Here is a 19,106-nt window from a genome sequence, read left to right on the forward strand (position 1 = left end):
GGAGGCCCATTCGTCAACCTCTTTCTCGAGTTCATCATCCCCACGATGGGACCCCATGGTTAACTAAAGTCAAACAAGAGCACTCAGGCGACTGAAAACACGACGAAGCGGCAAGACTCACGATGATCACGGAGAAGAAGCACTATACGTAGCCGGCCCTAAAAGGAAAACCCTAGCAGAGCAGTCACGCAAGGAAGTTCTAATATGTATTGTTTCTTATTCGAGTCTTATGTATAAAAAATAAAATCTCGCTAAGAGTACTAACTCTGTAAGTATATGGATGTACGTTGCAGCTCAATTGTCGGCATAGAATAACTGTGTTACATAATAGTAATGAAAATATGAATTTCAAGTATTGAATATCAAAAATATGTCATTTCTAATTGTGTACACCTTATTTTGAGTTTTTGACTGAGCTCGTTTTATTTTTATTTTTAGTACAAATGAAAAAGGATGAAAATAATAATACAAACCTTTTATCCAATAGAGCCTCAAAAAAGAGGAAACATGATAGAAAGAGAAAACAAAAGAGTGAGCTAATTAAGTTGACTCTAGACCTTAAGTCTACCAAATTCTCCATGTATTAAAATTTGCATCGATGAGAGAAGTTGAAAAACACTAGCACACGATGACTAATGAACACCGTCCTCTGGTCCATGTAGTGACGCCATATAGTTTGGCTACTTCTTTGTGCCATGATGGCTTAGATTAGTTGGTTCGTTTGTTTCTGTTTTTTCTTTATTCTCTTGTTACTAAAAATAAACATTGTGTCTGAGCGTTCGCACAACACATTCCCCATGTTGCTATGATTTTTGTGTTTTCTTGCTCTTTTGCACTTTTTCTCTTAGGTGTCTATTGCACAATTTGACATAAAAACAATGAGTTATGTAAAGTTAATGCAATAATTAGGCCTCAATTCATAGGATAAATACTATACAAAATATATTCTCATCACTATCTCACTTGCATTTGTTTTTCTTCTCTTCATCCTACTTTACCTGCTATTGTTTCCTTATTGCAATATCATCAGGTTAGAATTATATTGTGTGTGAATAAGAGCCTCTCCTTGACTTAGTTTAGATTTTGATGAAGACAACATGTTGGTCAATCTGCAAGTGTACATATACCTCCCGGTTTTAAAATATCGAACCACAAGGATTGTGAGTGAGAATCGTGGGTTTAAGCTCAAAGCTTGTGAGTTTTGAAAGCAATAAATTTCTGAAATTGAGTTTGGTTGTTTGTGACAAAGAAACATTCAAATGATGGATTATTAAATCCACCATATAGATGATGGATAAGACATGATAGGAGTGTGATGTATAAACTACTTGAATATATTTAATCAACAACCACCACCACCACTACCACCACTACCTCCACTACCGCCACTGTCAACGCCACTACCGCCGCTGCTGCCGCCGTTGCCACCACTGCCACCATTGTTGATACCGTCATTGTTATCACCACTACTACTACCACGACCACCGCTGCAAGCACCCTCCACCACCACTACCGCCACCACGCTTCACCATTGCCACCTTTGTTTGTATCATCATCATTATCGCTACTACCACTACCGCCACCACCACCACCCTTCAGCACCACCGCTGCCACCACCATCCACCACCACTGCCACCATCATCACCTTCCAATACCACCATCACCATTGTCACCACCAAATTATAGAGTGTGTGATATGTCAAAATTATCTGGTAAATATTAATCATAATACGCATGATTATATAAACTTAATAGACTATATTTTTAACAATAAACCTCAGCTCAATTGGTAGAGCAAAGGACTGTAGTTGGGTCTTACCATGCTGGTATCCTTAGGTCGTTGGTTCGAATCCAGCACGTGAGAATTTTTTTAATTTCTTAACTAATTTTTTCCACTCACCATACAATATGCAAAACTCTCTTTTTTCATGAGTTTCCTAATAAAAAGCTATTTTTCAATGGCATAAGATATAATATACCTCTTTATATTCAATTCTGTAAACTGAACTAATAAAACATTGATCATGAATGTCAAATAAAAGAGAATAAAACATACATATCCACAAGGTTGAAAAGTTCTTCTAATTCTTATGAGTTTAAGCTTTCTGGTCCACATGTGACTATTGTTGTGATTTTCTTGTTTAGATGAAATCAAGGGATCAATGAGGAAGGATTTTATATTCTTGTACAACTCCTTGGGTTTCTCCGCATTAAGTGCATGCCCTGCATTCTTAATGATCACTAGTTCTGCCTTCTCTCCCACATGCTTAGACAACAATCAGCTAAATGCATAACACAATCAAAACAACAAAGCTGAAGGAATTACTTACTTTAGTAACCTCAAAAGGTAGGACTTCCGCATAATTATGCATAAATTGTATAGAAGTGCTGGGAAGATAAAATCAATTGTGAACTTAATTTTCTTAAAACTAATATTGTACCTGTGCATGATATTATGAAAGGTACAAATTTATAAAATCTATGATAAAAACCTAAATAGAACACACATGTACGTCATAAAACTCATCAACCGTTAGTCAAATTTTAGTAAAATCATCCTTATTAATTACATTGTAGTAGCAGCAGCAAGTCTCGGTTCGATCCCTTGCAAGTCCAACTTAATGGTTGAATCTTCATAAGAGTTGTAGTCCTTTAAGTTAGCTTCGCTTAAAGGACCATCTTTAGAGCATATGATTCCTAAAAAAAAAAAAATTCGAAAGGATTCCTAAAACTTAGAATCACCTAAAGTCTAATAATTCTGACTATGAGGTTCACATCCTTTCAAAGAGTGACGTTTTTGATAATTTCACATAAAAGAACAAAAATAGAAAAGTATGAAAAGTAGATACATGAAGAGGTTGGATATACAATATATAATCATATATAATCAATTCTTGCGATAAGTCAAGTCAAGTTTGAAAAAAAAAATTGACGCAAAAAATTAGAAGTGACTTTAATGACAAATTTGAAATTAATTGTCGATTACATAATCAAATAATTTTTTAAATTTGTGAAATTAAAGAAAAATTTGAAATTAATTGCGGATCACAGAATCAATTAATTTTGTAAATTTGTTATCAAAATTTTTGGAATTCATCACTTTTGAACTTAATTGTTACCATGATTTTAGGAGTTCATCATTATTGATATTTAACATATTAATGAGGCAAAATAATATTTTAGATATCAAATTATTTCTAAGACACGTTAATATTTTGAATTTTCATAATATACTTTTTTACACACACACACATATATATATATATATATATATATATATGACATCAACATCTTACTATGAATATTAAGTAAAAACTATAGAGTCAACTAAGGAGTCGATGTGGAGAAGACACGTATCAAGAGTTTCTCATTTTGGATTCGAATGTAGTATATATTATATGATTATATGATTATATGATTACCTTTTTAGTATGTGAGCTAATTCTAGTGGAGTTACCAAGTCATGTTCTCCCCATATAATTTGCATAGGCTGCATCACTGAAAAGGTAAGCCATTGAATAGTTAGAGTACAATAATTCAGATTTGGTAAAATTAACTCAATAAAAAAATTCAGGATGCAATAAATAAACCTGGGTTATCTGAGGAAGATTAGACGATTTTCTATCCTAATGCAGTGCTTGGATTAATTATTTCTTCTCTTGCGGGTATTCTGCACACATCACCTGCAAGGGAATAAGGCATACTTCAGAGAGTTTGACTAAAAGGGTAATTCCACGTTTGTGATATTCACATAAGTATGTTCTCTTCTCTAGTGTAGCTTAGTTTGTTTTTGGCTATGCCTTTGATAACTTCTTTTATGTTTTCATTGGAACTCAGTTTGGAGAGCTTGTTTCCAGAGCACTACTTTATTCTCATCTTCAATAAATTCTTCTGCCAAAAAAAAAGGGTAGACTAGACATAAAGGTAAAAAATAAGTAGAGTATAACTCTATATGCATGATATTACTGTATATCAATCCTAGCTACAGAGAAGCTTTTATGAGCGGTGGACTTTTACGGGTTTTCGGGTGACCAAGATGGTAACGTTAGGATGACGCAAGTAGTTTGGATTTTTGGCCGACCGAGAGGTAACATTAGGATGATGCAAGTAGTTTGAGCTTTCGGCTGACCGAGAGGATAACGTTAGAATGACGCAAATGTAGTATTGTTGTTCGGCAGATAGAGAGGATAACGCTAAGATGACGCAAGTAGTTGTAAGATCAAGTTTTGATCGAGTAGTACAACTCTATGTTTTGATGATTACAAGTTAACATTTTAGTATGAACAATTATGGTACTCTAACGTGTTTTCTGAGTGTGCTCTTAACAGGCTCTGACCTTAATATAATCTCACACAAATAAGAAGCACTGTGTTTAAAGAGTGACCCTAGCAACGCTTTCGCAATCTCTATGTTCAATTTGAACAGTAGAAAAGCTTCAGAAGATCTGAAGTTAATCAAGCTCTGATATGGACTCAGCTCACTTGAAGTTCTGAAGATCCAGACGATCTGATAACCCAGACACTCTAAAGGTTCAGATGTTCTGATGGTGTAGAAGACTCTGAAGATCCAGAAGCTGAAAATTGAAGACTCTGAAGTCCAGAAGCAAAATGGCTCTGAAGACCAAGTACTTCTCCTCTGAGTTCAGAATCAGAAGGTACAACGGTCAGAGGATCCATGCTTCCCTCTGACTCTGATCAACAAGCTTCACAAGTTCCAACACGGAGCATTTCTCTGATCATAAGTCAACAAGGTTAAAGGTCAAGTCACTATCCAAAGTACAAAAGCAAATGTACTATCCTGACGACCTAACCTAACATACTCAGCCACAACAGAAGCTGGAAATCCCAGATCTGCCCTCCAACGGTAGCATTCCCATGCAATGTTCAAACCCTTATCCTTGAAGTATTTATAGAGGCTGAAGATTGAAAGATATGGTTGGAAGAAACTTACACGCGCAAGCTATATTCAAATCTTCTAAGCATTCTTTCTTCATTGAATTCATTGTGTTTACTACAAGCTTTTAAGAAGCAATTTCTTTGTAAACAATATTCTTTAAACAATTGTTTAGTTTACCTTTAGGAGATCAAGGTTGATCGGATCCTAGAGAAGACTAAGAGAGTGAATCTTAGTGTGAGCTAAGTCAGTGTATTGTTAGTCACTTGAAGTTTTCAAGTGCAGTTGTAACAAATCTCTGATTAGTGGATTCCCTTCATTCTAAGAAGGAAGAAATCACCTTCACGGGTGGACTGGACTAGCTTGAGTGATTCATCAAGTGAACCAGGATAAAATCCTTGTGTGCTTTTCTCATCTCTTATCTTAAGCACTTTACTTGTGTCTCGAAAGATTTGTTAAAATCTTAAGGTGGAAGTTTTATGCTGAAAACGCTATTCAAACCCCCCTTCTACCGTTTTTCATACCTTCAATTGGTATCAGAGCGCAAGTTCTGATTACCACACCTAACAATGTTCAGTGATCCGGGCCGGTGTGAAAAACAAATGGCTACCACCAGTGAAATGCAAAAAGATGGTTACAATGAAAAGCCTCCCATGTTCGATGGCAAAGGTTCGAATATTGGAAAGACCGAATTGAAAGTTCCTTTCTGGGCTTCGACGCAGATCTCTGGGATATCATTGTGGATGGCCTATGAGCGTCCAGTTGATGCTGATGGCAAGAAGATCTCCAGATCAGAGATGACTGCTGAGCAAAAGAAGCTTTACTCACAGCACCACAAAGCTAGAGTTATTCTTCTTAGTGCCATTTCCTATGAAGAGTACCAGAAGATTACAGATCGTGAGTTTGCCAAGGGTATCTTTGAATCCTTGAAAATGTCCCATGAAGGAAACAAGAAAGTGAAAGAATCAAAGGCGCTGTCCTTGATCCAGAAGTATGAATCCTTCATCATGGAACCTAACGAGTCCATTGAGGATATGTTTTCCAGATTTCAGTTGCTTGTAGCTGGAATAAGACCTCTCAACAAAAGCTACACTACAAAAGATCATGTCATAAGGGTTATCAGAAGTCTTCCTGAAAGCTGGATGCCTTTAGTGACTTCAATAGAGCTTACAAGAGATGTTGAGCATATGAGTTTAGAAGAACTCATCACCATACTGAAATGTCATGAACTGAAGCGCTCAGAGATACAGGATCTGAGGAAGAAGTCTATAGCTTTGAAATCTAAATCTGAGAAGTTAAAAGCTCTCCAAGGTGAAGCAGAAGAATCTGAAGAAGCATCAGAAGATTCTGATGAAGATGAGTTGACTCTGATCTCCAAAAGGCTCAACCGCATCTGGAAGCACAGGCAGAGCAAGTACAGAGGCTCTGGAAAGGCCAAAGGAAAATTTGAATCCTCATCAGGCCAGAAGAAGTCCTCAGTCAAGGAAGTCACATGTTTCGAGTGCAAAGAATCAGGGCACTACAAGAGTGACTATCCAAAGCTGAAAAAGGATAAGAAGCCAAAGAAGCACTTCAAAACAAAGAAAAGTCTGATGGTGAATTTTGATGAATCAGAGTCAGAGGATGTTGACTCTGATGGTGAAGTTCAAGGACTCATGGCCATTGTCAAAGACAAAGAAGCAGAGTCAAAAGATGCAACTAACTCTGACTCAGCATCAGAAGAAGATCCTAACTCAGACGATGAAAATGAGGTATTTGCTTCTTTCTCAACCTCTGAGCTAAAACATGCTTTGTCTGACATTATGGATAAGTATAACTCTTTATTGACTAAGCATAAAAAGTTGAAAAATGATTTCTCTACTGCTTCTAAGACTTCTTCTGAACATGAGAAAATGATTTCTGAATTGAAAAATAATAATCATGCTTTAGTGAATTCCAACTCTGTGCTTAAGAACCAGATTGCTAAGCTTGAAGAAGTAATTGCTTGTGATGCCTCTGATAGGAAGAATGAATCTAAATATGAAAAATCATTTCAAAGATTCCTGGCTAAAAGCGTAGATAGAAGCTTAATGGCTTCGATGATCTATGACGTAAGCAGAAATGGAATGCATGGCATTGGATATTCTAGACCCAATAGAAATGAGCCTCCTATGCCTAAGGCTAAATCCTTGTATGAATGTTTTGTACCCTCTGGTACTATATTGCCTGAACCATTACCTGTTAAAGTTGCTAACCACCCTCTCAAAAAGGGAACTTTCTCCATGTCTAAATATCATGCCAAAATTCTGTTACACTATCATGTTGAGAAACCCAAGGTGATCAAAACCTCTGAGGTAACTAACAAGAGAGGACCCAAAAAGTGGGTACCTAAGGATAAGATTATCTATGTTGCAGATATCCTTGATAGCTCCACTGAAACACCAATCATGGTATCTGGACAGTGGATGCTCGCGTCACATGACGGGAGAAAGGTGTATGTTCCAAGAGATAAAACTTAAGCCTGGAGGCGAAGTTGGCTTTGGTGGAAATGAGAAGGGTAAAATTGTTGGTACTGGTACTATTTGTGTTGATAGTAGTCCATGCATTGATAATGTTTTATTGGTAGACGACTTAACTCACAACTTATTGTCTATAAGTCAATTAGCTGACAAGGGTTATGATGTTATTTTCAATCAAAAGTCTTGCAGGGCTGTAAGTCAGATCGATGGCTCTGTTCTGTTTAACAGCAAGAGGAAGAACAACATTTATAAGATCAGATTATCTGATTTGGAATCTCAGAATGTGAAGTGCCTTCTTTCTGTTAATGAGGAGCAATGGGTATGGCATAGACGGTTAGGGCATGCCAGTATGAGAAAGATTTCTCAGCTGAGTAAGCTCAACCTTGTCAGGGGCTTACCCACTCTGAAGTTCTCTTCAGATGCTCTCTGTGAAGCATGTCAGAAAGGAAAATTCACAAAAGTCCCTTTCAAGGCAAAGAATGTTGTCTCTACCTCAAGGCAGTTGGAACTTCTGCATATCGACCTGTTTGGACCAGTGAAAACTGAGTCTATAGGTGGCAAGAGATATGGGATGGTCATTGTTGACGACTATAGCCGCTGGACATGGGTAAAATTTCTATCCCGCAAGGATGAGTCTCATTCTGTGTTCTCTACCTTCATAGCCCAAGTGCAAAACGAGAAGGCTTGTAGGATTGTGCGTGTCAGAAGTGACCATGGTGGAGAGTTTGAGAATGACAAGTTTGAGAGTCTGTTTGATAACTATGGAATTGCACATGATTTCTCTTGTCCCAGAACTCCACAACAAAATGGTGTTGTTGAGAGGAAGAACAGAACTCTTCAGGAGATGGCTAGAACCATGCTCCAAGAAACTGGCATGGCAAAGCACTTTTGGGCAGAGGCAGTAAACACAACATGTTACATTCAGAACAGAATCTCTGTGAGACCAATTCTGAATAAGACTCCTTATGAATTGTGGAAGAAAATAAAACCCAACATTTCTTATTTTCATCCTTTTGGCTGTATTTGCTATGTTCTAAACACTAAGGATATATTGCATAAGTTTGATTCTAAATCTTCTAAATGTCTATTACTTGGTTACTCTGATCGATCTAAAGGTTTCAAATTTTATAATATTGATGCTAAAACTATTGAAGAATCTATTCATGTTAGATTTAATGATAAGCTTGACTCTGATCAGTCAAAGCTAGTTGAGAAGTTTGCAGATTTAAGTATAAATGTTACTGACAAAGGCAAAACTCCAGAGGAAGCTGAGCCAGAGGAAGATGAACCAGAAGAAGCTGGTCCCTCTGATTCACAACCTCAGAAGAAGAGCAGAATCACTACGTCTCATCCTAAGGAATTGATTATGGGTAACAAAGATGAACTAGTCAGAACCAGATCAGCCTTCAGACCCTCTGAAGAGACCTTGCTCAGTCTGAAAGGATTGGTGTCCTTAATTGAACCTAAGTCAATTGATGAAGCTCTTCAAGACAAGGACTGGATTCTGGCTATGGAAGAAGAACTGAATCAATTTTCCAAGAATGATGTTTGGAGCCTAGTGAAGAAACCTCAAAGCGTTCATGTGATTGGAACCAAATGGGTTTTCAGAAACAAGCTGAATGAGAAAGGAGATGTAGTTAGAAACAAGGCAAGGCTAGTTGCTCAAGGCTACAGTCAGCAGGAAGGAATAGACTATACTGAAACATTTGCTCCGGTAGCAAGACTGGAAGCTATCAGACTACTGATCTCATTCTCAGTGAATCACAACATAATTCTTCATCAGATGGATGTTAAGAGTGCCTTTCTAAATGGTTACATCTCAGAGGAAGTCTACGTTCATCAACCTCCAGGTTTTGAAGATGAGAAGAACCCTGACCATGTTTTCAAATTGAAGAAATCTCTCTATGGTCTGAAGCAAGCTCCCAGAGCATGGTATGAGAGACTCAGCTCATTCCTTTTGGAAAATGAGTTTGTAAGGGGTAAAGTAAATACAACTCTTTTTAGCAAAACTTACAAAGATGATATCTTAATTGTGCAAATTTATGTTGATGACATTATATTTGGATATGCTAATCCATCTCTATGCAAAGAGTTTTCTGAGATGATGCAGGCTGAATTTGAAATGAGCATGATGTGAGAACTCAAGTACTTTCTGGGCATACAAGTTGATCAAACACCAGAAGGAACTTACATCCATCAGAGCAAGTACACTAAAGAACTTCTGAAGAAGTTCAACATGACAGAATCCACAATTTCTAAGACTCCAATGCATCCTACATGCATCCTGAAGAAAGAAGATGCAAGTGGTAAAGTTTGTCAGAAGCTCTATTGTGGTATGATAGGATCACTTCTATACTTAACTGCATCTAGGCCATATATTCTGTTTAGTGTTGATCTATGCGCTCGTTTCCAATCAGATCCGAGGGAAACCCACTTAACTGCTGTTAAGAGGATCCTAAGATATCTGAAAGGTACCACTAACCTTGGCTTGATGTATAAGAAAACATCAGAGTATAAGCTTTCAGGTTACTGTGATACTGATTATGCTGGAGATAGAACTGAGAGAAAAAGCACTTATGGAAATTGTCAATTTCTGGGAAGTAATCTTGTCTCATGGGCAAGCAAGAGGCAATCAACCATTGCACTATCCACTGTAGAGGCAGAATATATCTCAGCAGCAATTTGCAGCACTCAGATGCTCTGGATGAAACATCAGCTGGAGGATTATAAAATCCTTGAGAGCAACATCCCAATCTATTGTGATAATACTGCTGCAATCTCACTGAGTAAGAATCCTATCTTACACTCAAGGGCAAAACACATTGAGGTAAAGTATCATTTTATTAGAGATTATGTTCAGAAGGGCGTACTTCTTCTGAAGTTTATTGATACTGACCATCAATGGGCAGATATCTTTACAAAGCCCTTAGCAGAGGATAGATTTAATTTCATTCTGAAAAATCTGAATATGGACTTTTGTCCAGCATGAAGATGGATCAGAACCTCTGACTATGATGCTTCTTTATCAGAAGATGTCTAGTTCAGAAGGTAACTCCATCAGAGGTTAAGTACTCATTGGTGCTCACTCTGAAGCTGAGACAGTAAATGTGTGTCAGTAGCTATTAACACATCGTTCCTTGTGCCCGTACTGACAATCTTTCGTAATGAGTGTTGATGTGCTTCTCTCCACCGTGTGATATGTGTATTAACTGTTTGTAATGATGTCTTTAATTTCTAACCGTTGATTTTACTTTGCTTTTTAATCAACAACGGTTATTTTCAAAAACCACTACGCACACACGTTCTCCATCACTTATTGTTTTACTCTCTCTCTGGTTTGCAAAACCCTTAATCCCCACGATCTCTCTCTCTCTTCTTTCATCCTCTGTCTTTCTACCCAAACCTTCAACCGCTTCAGAAATGGTGAAATCCAACAGAGGTGAAACTGTTGAAGGAAGGAGATTTCCTGTCATGGTGGTGGGTCAGGCTACCGGTCAATCGAGCTCCACTACTCAGCGAAATCAACCAGAAGCTCAAGCTACAGGCCAGATGATTCCTCTTGCACAAAGGGGTTGTGCTGTTACGTGTGTCTACTCTCCTGATGAACTCCAGGTTCTTGCTGAATGGAGATTTGATCTTGACAACATTGCTGCCAACGGGTTTGATCTTCGTCCTGAAGTAAAAGCTCAAGGCTGGGAAGAATACTTCAACATGCTTCGTGGTCCAGTCTACATCAAATTAGTAAAAGAATTCTAGAAACATGCCGACTGTGATGACAATCAAGTAGTCTCCTACATTGCTGGAAGAAGAATTATCATCACGGAGAAATCAATTGTTGATCTTCTGGGTGAAAATACCGGTACAGGCTACAGATTCCAACAGTCGGAATCAAAGGTGAAACCCAAGACCAAAGAAGCAGTTAACCAAGCTCTCTACACAAACTAGAAGCCAGGCAAAAGTGATTGCAAAGTGGTAGAACTTCATCCTAAGCTGAGGATTTGACACAAGATTCTTCTGCATCGCATCAATCAAAGGCCAAAGGGAAGCTCCCCAGACTACATCAATTTTTGTCAGAAAGTGATGCTTTTCTTCATTCAGGACCGCAAGAAGATATGCCTTCCTTTCTTCCTGTTCTCTTATCTCAAAGAGTGCATCAAGAAGTCCAGAACAACTGCTTCTCCAAAGTCTGCAATCAGATACATTCCTTTTGAAAGATTGCTCTCAGACCTCTTTCTGGAAAGCAAATTGATAGAAGATCTGACTAAAGCAGGCTGCACAGAGGATCTGACGACTGTTGTTGGTGATGTCTTCACTTCCACATCCATGAAAAATATGGGATTGATTAAAACAAAGGTTGCACCTGATCATGAAGATACCTCTGATGAAGTCAGACAGAGAAGAGTCCCTCTGACCGATTACCGTCTAGCTGATCTAAGGGAACAAGGTTATGAAATAGATGTGGATGAGTTTCCAGAACCCTGCCACCAGCTCCAAAATTTGATTCTCCTTCCAAGAAGAAGAAGAAGAGAAGAATAATTATAGAGGAATCCTCTCAAGAGTCTGATGCCTCTAATGGTGTTGATCAGAGGAAGAAGAATGAAAAGCCTAAGAGGAAACATGAGGAACCCTCTAAGCCAAATGCTCCATCTGATGGTGATAATGATGATGCTCCTCCTCCAAAGAAGTCAAAGAAGCAAGTGAGAATTATGGAGAAGCCAACTCGTGTGGAACCAGCTGTTGAGGTAACTAGAACTGAGGCTCCTGCCAGGGTTACTCGGTCTGCAGTGAAATCATCAAGTAAGGTTGTTGTTTCATTTCATGATAATGATTTAAGCTCATTTGATGCACTACCAATTTCTGCCCTTCTAAATCGCACTGCTACCCCACTCTCTCCCATTCAAGAGTCTCCATGTGACGCCTTGATCTGACAAGGGCGAGGATTGATCGCCTTCTATGTGGAGGGACGCACCACACCCGAACAAGAGGTATTCCGAGACTGTGTAGGGATAGACTATACAGTTGAGGAGGGCATATATGATTTGATTGTACTACCCATAACAACAAGTTGCAACTTCTTTTCGGGAGCCCAACTCATAAGAACTCCATGGTTAAGTGTGCTAGCCTTGGAGAAATATTATGATGGGTGACCTCATGGGAAGTTTTCCCGGGAAGCGCGCTAGTGAGGACAAAGGGCGCTGAAAAGACTCATGTTGTTACAGTGAGGTCAGTCGTCAAGTCAGGATGTTACAATTGGTATCAGAGCCGACCTCTCCGAGTACGGTGTGGTTCGAGGACGAACCAAGCGGAAGTTGGTGGGCCTGTGACGCCTTGAGCTGACGAGGGCGAGGATTGATCGCTTTCTATGTGGAGGGACGTACCACACCCGAACAAGAGGTATTCCGAGACTGTGTAGGGATAGACTATACAGTTGAGGAAGGCATATATGATTTGATTGTACTACCCATAACAACAAGTTGCAACTTCTTTTCGGGAGCCCAACTCATAAGAACTCCATGGTTAAGTGTGCTAGCCTTGGAGAAATATTATGATGGGTGACCTCCTGGGAAGTTTTCCCGGGAAGCGCGCGAGTGAGGACAAATCGCGCTGAAAAGACTCGTGTTGTTACCGTGAGGTCAGTCGTCAAGTCAGGATGTTACACTCAACCCGCTGACCAAAACACCTCTCCAACTACTTCACCAAGATCTTCATTCTTTCAACCCTCTCATGAAGAAGCACATCTTTGGAATATGCTTCAGACTCCTAGACCCTCTGAACCTACCTCACCTATAACCATTCAATATAATCCACAAGCCTCTGAACCCATTATTTCTGACCAGTCTCACCATGAACCCAGAACCTCTGATCACTCTGTCCTCAGAACATCTGATCATCCTGCTCGCAGAACAACTGATACAGACAATACTACTCCTTGTCCCTCTGTATCCTTTCCCATAAATGTTGCCGATTCCTCACCCTCAAATAACTCTGAATCCATTTGACAATTTGATCAAATTGCGAAACAAAAAGAGTCTGCTATCCCTGACTACTATCAAACCATTCCTAGTCCAAGGAAATATCCTGGACCTAGACCAGAACGTCTAGTTGATCCAGATCATCCCATTCCAGTAGTCCCTCTAAGTGCAACATCTCCTTCATCTCTTCCTATACAACCAGCCCTTCCCTCACAACCAGAACATGTCCAACCAGAAAACTCGGTCTCAAACCATTCCTCGGTTAGATCTCCAAACCCTGAGGTTGAGACCTCACAGCCTAACCTTGAGATCAACACCTCAAATGTCCAAACTCTAGATGTTGGTTCTCCTCAAGGTGCTTCTGAAGAAAATAGCAGTAATCACCCCACCTCTCCTGAAACCAATCTCTCCATTGTTCTCTATACATATCTTAAACCCAACTCCCTTCTTGAGTGCATCAGTGTGTTTAATTATGAAGCATCATTAATGGTTCGCAATGTGCAAGGTCATACTGACCTTCATGAGAACCCTGAAGCTGTTGCTGAAGAATGAGATCATCAGTGTGATTGGATGATAACTCAAGTTCCTATCTGGATGAGTCATCTCACAGCTGAAAGGGATCAGAGGATTGAAGCTGCTAGGTAGTGTTTCAACAGAAGAGTGGTTATGCATGAACAACAACTAAGGGTTGAGTTACTTGAAGCTATTGAGGAAGCAAGAAAGAAGAAAGAACAAGAAGAACAGGCTGCACGCCTAGAAGCTGAACGCCTTGAGAATGCAAAGTTAGAAGCTCTGAAAGAAGCTGAGAGGCTACAGGCTGAAGCTGATGCTCTCAGATGTCAAGTTCTTGCACCAGTGCCTTTCACAAGTGCTGCTTCACACTCCACTCAAGCTCCTCACTCTGCTCAAGAAAATCTTCAGGATGGTCCATCCACTTCTACTCAGCCAAGTTCTTCCAGACTTGCCATTTTGGAACAACGTCTTAACTCTCATGAGACTCTCTTGTTCAGCATGAATGAAGCTATTCAAGAGCTCCTTCGTCGCACTGCAAAACCTTAGTTTTAGGATCTCTCTCGTTTTCTTGCTTGTTTGATAAACTCTTAGTTAATTGCTTCTATATTTTACGTCTATTTATTGCCTTTTGTGATTATTTATTTCGTGTTTCTTCTTGCATTTAACACAACATATATCTGAAATTTTTTCTTTTATATATATATATATCACCAAACATTACAAATTACATCATCACACATCTGCACTACTCTAGAATGGAGGATCATTCCTCATTCTCCTACACTCTTGGCGCTGCTCTACTCTTTCCTTCTCCAGACGATCGAGTATGTACACTATGTTTCCGAGCCTGTTGCTCAGCTCATCCCTCTCCAGACTCTCTTCCATCGTCTCCAGATCCTTCTCCACTGCTTCTTTCTCTTCCAGTTGTTTCAGCTCCAGCTTGCACAGCTCCTGAATCTCCTCCACGAAGCAGAGGAACTCCTTCAGATCTTTCTCCTATTCTGGACTAAGATCCTTCTCCAGCAGCGTTGTAGTCAGCTCATGTCTTGTTCTCGGACCCTCTGGGTGCCTAACATTGATGAACAAGTCTTCATCAAAAGCCTTCTTTCTGAGCTCCTCTAATGCAACAATGTATGATGCCATTTGTTATTCGGAAGTAGTCTTGTTGTGAAGCCTACTTTGTTCCTAATCGCTTTATATAAGCATCCTCTTCTCTCTCGAAGGTGGAAGTTTTATTCTGAAAACGCTATTCAAACCCCCCTTTCTACCGTTTTTCATACCTTCAGTAGTTTGGTGAAATCCAAAGAGAGACACGCAAGCAACAACTGAGTCAGTCGGTGGCATCGCCGTCTAGATGAATACCCTTTTGAGATCATTAGTAAGTCCCCTATTTTTCTCCCCAACATACAATTCGCTCTTTCCCATATAATTCCAATTTCGCCATCCTCTCCTCCACAAAGGAGCTCTTAAAACTTGTCTAGAGTATATATATATATATATACATGTTCAAATGAATTCTTAAGGCATAGTAATATATTATGCTTATCAAGTTTTGTATTCATTTTTTTGATAAACAAGTAGTTTCTTGAAGAAAGATAAATTGAAGCCTAGATATTATATTTAAGGTAAGACAGCTGGAGAAGTGAAGATTTTCTGTTTGTACAATAGTAGTAAGTTCGGTAAAGTGATTATGATAGAAATTATTAGAAAATAATTTTGGTGAAAAAAAAAGAAAAATTTAAAAATTATTGAGAGAAATTAAAGCACCACCACTACCACTTACTTCAATGAAATCATTGAGAAAACAATTTGATGGGCTTTTCGAACGGTGAGCTGCACTAGCTGCTTTACCATCTCTGGCGTCCGCGGCAGGAAGACCTCAACCGCCTCGTCAAAAGTTTTCACCCGAAACATCCCTTCCTCCATGTCTCTTTCCTCCAACGACACACCGACATAGATGACCACCACCTTTTCCATGCTCTCCGGGAGCACTGTCGCCATGTTGTACGCCACAAACTCGCCGTAGCTGAGCTCGACCACGCTCACATTCTGGACGCCATGAGCTTTGACAACAGCCATGACGCACTCGGCCTGGAAGCGCTCGGACCTGTCGGGTCGGGTCGAGTGGGAGTCGCCGAAGAAGAGCAGTTCAGGGATGAAAAGATTGAAGTGGTGCGCTAGGGTGGAGATGAATGGGCCCCACTGTCACATAGCGTTGGCTCCGATGCCGTGGATGAGGATACAGGATGGCTTGGATGGGTTGTGCGATTTTGGGACCCAGCAGTGCATTACAGTGCCAACGCAGAGATCAGTGGTTGTTGATTTGAGGCCGATGGAGAAGGATTAGTGGAACCTCCAAATGCGCCACGTGTTGAGCCTCAACCATGACCTGTTACCCGTTTTGAGAGTAAATTTCTGGGTGGAAATCAATGAAGAGGATATAAGGTGTTTGTGGTGAGAAAATTAAAATGATGAGTCTCTCTATATTTTTAGAGCTTACAGAGTTGAGTGTTTCAGATGATGACACGGAGTTGAGTTCAGTGGACTTGGACATGTGCGACTATTTAACTACTTTCTGGAAAAAGACATGTTCACACCCATTTCAAATGTAACAATTTGGAATTGAGGATCTTTGTTGCCGCACCATAAAACAACTATTTTAAAAGGTTAACGGTTAAATTAGTTCTAATTTTTTTAAGTAGGTTTGATTTTAGTTTTTAAAGTGTGCTATAAATACATACAAATTCTTTTCTAAAAGAAATATCATAAAATCTTTGGTGTAAAGAAAAATTAGGCAAGACTACCCCCATGTGGCGCCCTAGCTAGTCCACAATGCGATGACACCACAATATAAAGGAACATGAAAGTGCTTATTCTAACTTTTCCTCTAGTTTATCTTGCACAAATCCCCACACATCCAACAACCTCACGTCAAACGCATCATGTAGCATCATTCATCTGCCTTTATAGTGGTCGTATGTGATATTTACCATAAATTTCATGATTTCATTAAGCTTGACGTCCCTACCCATCGCTGGCATTGTTGTCAAATAGTCAGCGGGCGATCTCCAACCCACACGCGTCGCCGCTTTTGAAATCCAGCCCCCAACTGTTGCGTCTCGAGAATCATAAACAACATGATTTGCATGATCACTCGTACCTTGAGAGCACAAAACGACATGATTTACATTGATTCACCTTTAATGTCATTGATTTGAGAAATAGTGAAACGACAAGTTGACAATATATTTAAAGGGATCTATTATTCAGAATCATTTTTACAGGGATTCATTTAGATTTCTCTTTAATTATAAATATATCACTCAATAGACCAACTTCATAAAACTTTTGTAGATGGTCAATTCATAAATAAGTCAAATATATTATATCTATATATAGATTTTCTTTTTGAAATGTATTTAAATATATGTCGATAATTGTATGATTTTAAGGTATCGTATTTCTCAATGAATATTCTCATAATAATAAATTTTGTCTATTGTATTAATAATATTTCATGCTTTATTTATTTTAAGTAATATTTATAGCTTCTTATTTGAGTTTTATGTATAAAAAAATAAAATTTCGCTAAAAGAACTAACCCTATAAGAATATGGATGTACGTCGTCACTTAATTGTCGGCATAGAATACCCGTTTTTAGAGTGAATTTCTGTGTTGAAATTAACGAAGAGGATATAAGGTGTCTGTGGTGAGAAAATAAAAATGATGGGTCTCTCTATATTTTTAGAGCTTACAGAGTTGAGTGTTTTAGATGATGACACAGAGTTGAGTTCAGTGGACCTGGACATGTGCGACTATTTAACTACATTTTGAAAAAAAGATATGTTCACACTCATTTCTTATGTAACAATTTGGAATTTAGGATCCTTTGTTGCCGCACCATAAAACAACTATTTTAAAAGGTTAACGATTATATTAGTTCTAATTTTTTTAAGTAAGTTTGATTTTAGGTTTTAAAGTGTGCTATAAATGCATACAAATTCTTTTCTAAAAAAAACTCATAGAATCTTTGTTGAAAAGATAAATTGGGCAAGACTACCCCCACGTGGCGCCCTAGCTAGTTCACAATGCGATGCCACCATAATACAAAAGAACATGAAAGCGCTTATTTCAACTTTGCTTCTAGTTTAACTTGCACAAATCCCCACGCATCCAACAACCCCCACGCCAACTTTGCCTCTGCCTTTATAGTTGTCGTTTGTGATATTCCCTATAAATGCCATGATTTCATTAAGATTGACGTGCCTACCAATCGCTGGCATTGTTGTCAAATAGTCAACGGGCGAGCTCCAACCCACACGCGTCACTGCGTTTGAAATCCAGCCCCTAACTGTTGCGTCTCGAGAATCATAAGCGACATGATTTGCATGATCACTCGTACCTTGAGAGCCCAAAACGACATGATTTACATTGATTCACCATTAATGTCATTGATTTGAGAAATCAATCAATCGACATGCTGCCAATTTATTTAAAGGGATCTATTATTAATAATCTTTTTTACAGGGATTCATTTAGATTTCTCTTTAATTTTTAGGGAATAAAAAAATATTTAGATTTAAATAAATTATAAATATATCACTCAGTAGACCAACTTCCTAAAATTTTTATAGATGGTTAATTCATAAATAAGTCATCAATAATATTATATCTAACAATAGATTTTCTTTTTGAAATATATTTAAATATATATCAATAATTGTATGATTTTAAGGTATCGTATTTCTCAATGAATATTCTCTTAATAATAAATTTTGTCTATTGTATTTTTTTTGAGGGGTTGTCTAAATGGCCATGATAAAGTTTGGGTTAAATAACCCATCATCCAATCACATTTGAGATAATTGAGTTGGAAATAAATTAATAAATAAAATATAGAAATTCCAACTCACTTATCTCTAATGTGATTGGATGATGGGTTATTTAAGCCAAATTTTATCATGGATCATTTAGACAACCCATTTTTTTGAATATCAAAATAATTTGATTGAAACAAGGTCCAAGACCACGATACAGAGTTCCAACAAAGAACCTAATGTGTTATCACCCAAAGCACTTAGCTTTTTTTGGTCTTAACCAAGGTATCCCCACAGCCGACAGCCATGAGACTAATCCTTCGCCCCATGGTCAGCGCACTAAGCGGTAGGGGGCTGGCCAAGGAGTTTTTTCTATTCGCAAGAGTTGGGTCGGGGTTCGAACCCCCAACCA

At 38.6% G+C, this 19,106-nt stretch overlaps 1 pseudogene; it reads right to left on the reverse strand.

Annotated features, from left to right (window-relative positions):
* Positions 1-1,948: 1,948 nt before the first annotated feature.
* On the reverse strand, positions 1,949-16,216 carry LOC130725069 (uncharacterized; annotated as a pseudogene).
* Between the last annotated feature and the right edge of the window lie 2,890 nt (positions 16,217-19,106).

The sequence above is a fragment of the Lotus japonicus genome, chromosome 6 (assembly GCF_012489685.1).
Source record: "Lotus japonicus ecotype B-129 chromosome 6, LjGifu_v1.2".
Taxonomy (NCBI): domain Eukaryota; kingdom Viridiplantae; phylum Streptophyta; class Magnoliopsida; order Fabales; family Fabaceae; genus Lotus; species Lotus japonicus.